General features: G+C 31.3%; 1 long non-coding RNA gene across 1 annotated transcript in view; it reads left to right on the top strand.

The window, feature by feature from the left end:
* The first annotated feature begins 7,692 nt into the window (after window positions 1–7,692).
* Window positions 7,693–8,072, top strand: part of LOC124889346 — an 11,142-nt gene continuing 10,762 nt past the window's right edge. The window contains exon 1 of the long non-coding RNA XR_007048262.1: window positions 7,693–7,900. This is a non-coding gene — a long non-coding RNA (uncharacterized LOC124889346). The remainder of the gene's footprint in view (window positions 7,901–8,072) is intronic.

The following is an 8,072-nucleotide window of genomic DNA, read 5'->3' as shown; positions in this document are numbered from 1 at the left end:
TCAAACTTGAAATACTTTTTTGGATGAAAATATATGATTGTAGATAGACATTGGATATATTTAGTCATATGTACCTCTAAGGTTTTAGTTGCAGCTATAATATACCTCTTTCTTTGATTGTCCAAAATAATTAATATTGGAAAAATCACATCATAAAAGAAATATATTACTATCTTAATTTTATAACCTAACCAAGACCTAAACAAATAATCAATAATGATGTTTTTAATGAAAGATTTAATGACGGTACGTTACTTACAAACATTAAAAAAATATTTTATTATTCTTGATAAAAAAATCAGCGTAACAGAAAAGTAAATCCGAAATCTGAAAATTAAATAAAAAAATTACGTTAGAGACTCAATAACAAATGCTATTTACAAAAAGAAAAGTACGTAAATAGAACAAGAAATTTAAAATCAAGAAACCACACTGAAAGCTATGCTCATAAAATTTTTATAACCGAAAAAAATATCATTGAATGTAAAAAAATAATTGGATTACTAACCAACTGATATAAGGAATTTGTCGCAACTTTCAATAAATCGATTGACCAAAAAGTTCAATTCTCATAGCTAGCTCTTTTTTCAATTTCTACGAAAAGGCAAAATTCTTGAATTATGTCATAAATGCACTGAAAAACAAAATCAAAAGCACATTATTAAATAAAGGAGTTAGATAAATACAAAATGCATTAACATGAAATAAAATAAACATGTGAAATATAATAAACAAATAGAAGCTTAGTATCATTAACAGAATTGTATGCTTTGAAAAAAAAAATTGTAAATCATAAGTGAAATAATTATAAAACCCTACTGGGTTTATTTTAGAATAATAGGCATTAATATAGAGAGATTCCTGAGAAAATTGAAGGAAAAACGTCTTTTAAGTCTTGAATGAAGGATTGGTGACATTGACCAACTTAAAGGGTCAAACATCATTAGGAAACTTGATTAAGTTAATTGTGGACTTGATTAATATTTTCAAAACTTTCTAAGCTTTTTAAAAATACAAATCAACCCAACCCATACCCCTTTTCAATCCAAATCAACCAGTCTCTTTCCTCTCTCTCTCGACAGTTTCTCTCAACTCTCTCCCAACCAACAGTTCTGCAAATTTCTCCTTTCAATCATTGGCGACTTCAACCTCCGACGACAAATAGTTGGGCTTCGAGTTCCTTTTCGACTTCAACCTTCAATCGACGTGACATCCTTGCTCTTCGGCCACAACAACTTTGAATTCTTCATCGTTTCTTTTCTTCTTTCATAAGTATAAAGTTATGGTTTTTTTAGTTTTAAAGAAAACGAGGAACTTGAGTGAACTTCTGTTATAGTATTGGTTAACAATTTCAATATTTATTGCTTTAATTTGAAATAAGGTCTGAATAAAACCCTAATTTCTGATATATTTTCTCTTCTCTTTTCGAAGTGAATTATGATTTTTTGTTGTTTGTTGCATTTTTTTGAAGTTTGATTTTCGTTGTTTGTGTTTATACAAACAAAACAACGATTTGGATTGATTTGCTCTGTTCTTGTTCTTGGTAAAAATGGTGATATTGCTATTTTCTGTTGAATAATATCGTGCTCCTATTTTTTTCTCCAATAGATTATTCATCTGGTGCAACATATTAACCATCTGATGCAACAGATCAATCATCTGATGCAACAAATTAATCATCTGATGCAATAAAAAAAACCTCGGATAGAAAATCTGATGCAACAGATTTATCCTATGATACAATAGTTTAACTATTTGATGCAACAGATTAACCATATGTTGCATCAGATTAACCACCTGATGCAACAAATTTACTATCGGATGCAACAGAAGAACCATCAAATAAAATATCTGATACAATAGATTAACCATCTGATGCAACAAAGTAACCATCAGATTAAAGATCTGATGCAACAAATGAACTCCTGTTGGATAAAATCCTATCAACTCTTCCAACAGGACATGTCCAAGACTTGATTTTTCCAACTGAGCATTCATCTGCTGCGATAGACGGCCTTTCTGTTGGAAGAAATCTAAATAATATTTATCGTTAATAACTGTTCCAACATATCACTCATGTGTTACAACAGATATACGACCTGTTGCATAGACCATTCATCTTTCTCAACAGATGAGTGATATGTTTTGTATAGTCGTAACAAATTACTCAGCCGTTGCGTAGGTTAGTTAACTGTTCCGATAGACCACTCATATGTTGCAACAGATGTGTGATCTATTACATAGACCATTCATCCTTCTCAACAGATGAGTGATATAATTTGTATTATCATAACAGATTACTCAGACGTTGCTATAGGTTATTTAACTGTTCCAACATATCACTCATATATTGTAACAGATAATGTTGCAACAGATATGTGATCTACTGTATAGACCATTTATTTTTCTCAACAGATGAGTGATATGTTTTGTATTATTGCAACAGATTACTTATCCATTACAACAGGTTATTTAACTGTTCCAACAGATTACTCATATATTGCAATAATGTGTGATCTGTTGCACAGACCATTCATCTGTCTTAAAATATGAGTGATACATTTTGTATTGTTGCAATAGATTACTCATTCACTGCAATAGGTTGGTTATATGCTATAACAGATATATTACCTGATGCAACATATCGGTGATCTGTTGGAACTGTTATTTTACTATTTTGCTTGGAAGATTTACTGTTATCCTTTTTAAATGATGCGTGATAATATGGCTCCCAAAAGAACAAAAATCGAATCAAGTCCAAGTAAAGAAATAAGTGAAGCAGCTAGACAACATCCACCACTCTATGAACTTGCTTTACAAGTGATATCTCAATCAGGAGTAGAATATAATGACCACGGGGAGGAGGAATATTTCAAAAGAGATGATCCAAATTCTAATAGCCCTTCCACCAAAGAGTTGATCAAAACCTTCAGCATTGATCGTTATTCTATGAGAATATAATGCGATGATGCTACAAATTTAATGGGTGATTTCATGGTTAAGCCAGTCATGAAAAAATCTTTCGATGCCTTTAGAAAAATACTTCGAGAATAAAAATTGGATGTTTATTTCAGGGACAGCTGCTTTGGAAAATATCTTGATTTACCGGAGGACAATAATGCTCGTTTCCAAATAAAAATGGTATATGAACTTCTCAAGTGTAGGTTTATGTCTGAAAATAAAGATAAGATGGATAAGGTGTGGACAAATTACTGTGGCGTACCTGTTTGTTTTGGTTTGAAGACGTTTGTCATAGTTACTAGACTAAAATGTTATCCCCTTTCTCAAGTTATACCTATTCTAACCCAAAAAAAAGCACCCCGCACACCCAAAAAAGGCAAAGACAAGTCATGTGATCGTGATGACCTGGTGTCCATTGTTGGTCCAAGCTTCAAAAACAAAAATTTGATAGAAGTATTGAAAGGTAAAGAACTTTCAAAGAAGCACAAGCAGTCATTGTGCTTGGTTTGGTTTGTACATAATTTTCTTTGGGCGTGAGACGTTAACAACAACATAAGCGTCGGTTTAATAAAAATCTCTAGGAGCTTGAGGCGTTTAACAGCTATCCTTGGGATTATGAAAGCTTTAAAATGACTGCCAAATATTTGTTGACTCCGTTAACGCTAAAGACATCCAACTTATATGGCTTTCCATGGGCTTTCATGGTAAATATTTCTTTCTTTTATTATGATATCATTCATTTTTTTACTCAATAATAGGTTTGATTTATTGACGTTATTTTATAGGCTTGGGCGTTTAAAGTCATTCCTTATTTGAGACAACAAGTGAACTACCAAGAAGAAGTTTCCTGTCCAAGAATCTTGAGATGGTTGTCAGCCAAAACTGATAAAAATATAAAATTTATTGATCTCTTCAACCCCCCAAAGGATGCAATAAGTATAATTATAATTAAGTTTTTATTTTAATTAATGATTTCTTTGAATGGTCTAATCATCATTCTAATATATGTAATGATTTATGTTAGATTATGCTTCCGTCGCTATTTCCGACCAATCGAGAGTTGGAGATTTCATTTTTTCTTACTTTACGGTCTGTGCAAACTTTATTGGACCCTAAGGTCATTGACAGAATAAAAATAGAATTGTTTGGAGCAACAACCATTAAAAAAAATAATTTTAAAGGGTGGGCTTGTTGTTGTTGATGGTCTTAGTGGTGATGGAGCTGTTGGTGCTAATGATACTCCTCTTACAGTATTTAAAATAAGTCACTATGAGTATGATCATACCGGTTATACAAATTTTGCCTCTCCCAGATAATGTTCTGCATGCGAATGTCAAGACTGCAGGGCTAAACATGATGTAGTGATTAATGCTATTAATGCATTAACTGCTTCTATAAAGGAATTGACATCTAAGAGTGGTGTCATTCCATCAAAGAGGATTTTATATCCATCCACTTCATTAGAGATTAAGGCTAAGAGGAGAAGGAAAGTGATTTCCAATGCATTATCAAGCATTCAAAAAAGCAAAATTGCAACTCCTCTGTACGTGTGTTGCACTGAGCAATGTACAATGTCCAAAGGAGATCAGCACGAGCTGAAGAAGGTAAATATATAGACATGTATCCATTTCAATAAATGACACATCTGCTGAAAATTATCAAACAAATATATATATATATATATATATGTTGCAACAGTTGACTAACTTGTTGCACCAGATAAAGTATCTGTTGCGACATATGTCTCATCTGTTTTAGCAAATCAAATAGCTCTTCATACCTCTTTTATTTGTACCAACAGATGACCTATCTGCTGCAACAAATGAGTCATATGTTGTCATAGATGGTTCATCCATTGGAAATTATCATATAGGTCTTCCTCATTTAGAAATTTATCCCAATAGTTGATTCATTATTGCAGCAGAAATATAATCTGTTTGGGATAATTTATAACAGGAGGAAAACTGGTTTGATTTGCTAGAACAGATGAGTTATCCTTTTTTGTTTTGTTGTAGCTTCGTGATTAGCATTGACCAATTCTAGCTTTTCAAGTGGATATAGAAGCTACTACTAAATAGCATTGACAATATGATACTCTTTTTATGGAAATACGAAGAACAAAAACCGCAGAAATCGTACGTAACCGACAATAAAGATCCACGAAGGCCAAAATCGAATTTCATAGCACCTGATGAAGAATAACTTATCCATATTGAGTAGATCCTTATAGTTTGAGTCTGTCAAAGTAATAACCTGGCCCCTCCTTAGGAATCCTTGGCATCAATACTTAAATTGTTGATGTATTTGTTGAGATCTATACCCATAACAATTTTTTTACATTTCATTTATTAGTTCATTTATTTTAGCTAATTTCTGAAGGCTTTGATTTATTTTATTTTGTCTATAAATTTTATTTTTTCCTTAGATTTGAACTTATTAATTGAAATGGAATACTAGATTCAAATATTGCAACAAATAATGTATCTGTTGCTACAGACGACACATCTGTTGGAAAATATCAAATAAATTTAGACATATATTGCAATAAGTAGTTAATCTGTTGGAATTTATCAAATAGGTCTTTCCACTATTGCAACAAATAGACTTAGATAGAAACATCAACATAATGCAATAGATGACCAACCTATTGCAACAGATAGAAACATCAACATAATGTAATAGATGACCAACCTATTGCAACAGACAAACTATATGTCGGAACAGGTAGAATATCTGTTACAACGGATGGAGAATCTGTTGCATTATAAAAATTTAACTTTTATTGGACATAAATAATTGCCACTACATGTAAAAAAGCGAGAGTGAATTGAAATAAAAAAGGCGAAATCTATTGACAGTGTTAAGTTCAAAACACCTAAAATAAAATAAAATAGGTATCAAGTAGACAGTGTTCATTTTTAACATGTAAAATAAAATAGATATCATATGTGTTAGTTTGACACTTTTTGCCCTATTCGCTGCTTGTGTGTAATTCACGTAGTCAAGGCTTGTTGAACCCCCATTTTTGCTGACTTAGCGTCTGATTTGGCCCCCAATGGTCATTTTTTCTCCATTGTCTTATATATTTATCTTCTTCCTAAAATTTAATTCTAAATTCCTAAATCTTCTTCTTCATCATCATCTTTTTTTTATCTATCCAAATTCTTCAAATTATTTGCATTTGACAATGTCGAGCTTATCTTCCACTATTTTTTGTGATAAAGATTTTTGATATTGTAAGTGCGATCATAAAGCTCTATTGAAGACTTCTTTGACTCAACAAAATTCAGATCGTAGGTTTCTTACTTGTAAGATTTCAAAGGTATATTTTTTATTTAATTAGTTGATTAATTATTGACTTGTAATTGTTTTGTAATTGTGTTCTTATTTTTATAGAAATTGAGTAGATGCGATTACTTTGATTGGTATGAAGAACGGCACCCTTCACAAGCAAATCGTGTAATCTGAAATTTGTTGAACAAAGTCAAGGCTTCTGAAGAGAAACAAAATTGAGCAAGAAGATGCTACATTATTGTCGTTATTGCTACTGGTTTGGTGTTGTTAGGCACATGGATATTCAAGCCTAATTACTGAAATTTTTATGGTGGTGTATTTGCTACTGTTTTTGTGTTGTCGATCACATGGATATTCAAGCATAATTGTTGGAAAATATCAAATAAATTTAGGCATATGTTGTAAAATTTAGGTCATCTATTGGAAATTATCAAACAGGTCTTTCCACTGTTACAACAGATTAGATAGAAATAACATCAGTATAATGCACCAGATGACCAACCTATTGCAATAGAGAAACTATCTGCCAGAACAGATAGAATATATTTTTCAACAGATTGATAATATATTGCATTATAAAAAACTCAACTTTCATCAGAAAAAATTATTGTCACTACAGGTACATGGAATTTAAAGTAAAGTGTGACTTGATATAAAAAATTATTATTTCATAGGCTCTTCTATATACACAGGCTCCAAGTGTCCAGTTAGTACCACATAAGCCCAGACCTCTTGCAGGTTTGCCACCGCGTTGTCGCACAGAAAGGTCGTTGTCTTGGCCATTTCTGTGCCGGTCAGCAAACATTCGATTTGTGCAAGAGTGTGTGAGCCGTACGCGTAACCAATATCATTTTTTGGAAGGTTCATGCCCTTGTTTAGACCTTCAAAATTCTTGTAATGATCCTTACAGTCATTTTCCTGTATTTTCATATAATTTTAGTACTATCTAAATGTGTCGTGGATTATTTAATTTAATTTGGCATTTTGTAGAAATATAATCTAGTACCCTTCTAGAATATTTTTTATATTGGTAAAATTTTTTAAGTGATGATATATTTATATCACTTTATAATAGATTTTTATGAGTTATTAATATTTTAAGTGGAGATAATAAATTTAAAAATGTTAAAAATATTATTATTATTATTATATAATAGAGGTTTTGTTAGAAATAATTTTCTATTAATTTTGATATATTCAAAATATTATAATTATTTTACCACAAATTTATACAATACCCGAATATATATGCAATGTAAAAAGAAAAATTATTACTTGTGGCCAATAACCTCCACATGTGGGAAAGCAATATGGAGAGCAACATGGTGTTTGCTAACAGCCGTACACTTGTCCCATTGGCCATTTGAAAAAGTCTTCATCTTCTTTTATATATACATATACTTGGCAGTGGCATGATATTCAATAGAAACCATTTTAACAAAATTTCTTATGTTCACATATACTGCAGCACGAATATATATATATACACTTTGTAGTATCAGTTTATGGGCGAAAAATATTTCTTGGTACCTTTTGAGCATCAAATAAAAATTAAAGTTAATTAACCGAATCAATTATTCAAGCTCGGGGTTTACTAGCGTTATTTTGAAGCTTCACAGAAGGGCTTTTTAGCGTTGGCGTCCAGGTAGGCTAGGTTTACCCTATCTTTAGACTGAGCTTATTTACTGAAAATGTAAACTATTATGCTAGCTTTGGATATGTACTTGTAGATACGTATTATTTGATATATATATATATATATATATATATATATATAAATTGTCTTATTTATCTGAATTAGGACCCTGTTCAAGTAA

The sequence above is a fragment of the Capsicum annuum genome, chromosome 12, assembly GCF_002878395.1.
Source record: "Capsicum annuum cultivar UCD-10X-F1 chromosome 12, UCD10Xv1.1, whole genome shotgun sequence".
In the NCBI taxonomy this organism is placed as follows: Eukaryota; Viridiplantae; Streptophyta; class Magnoliopsida; order Solanales; family Solanaceae; genus Capsicum; species Capsicum annuum.
The sequence above is the reverse complement of the archived record's forward strand: the minus strand, read 5'-3'. Positions and strand labels throughout refer to the sequence as shown.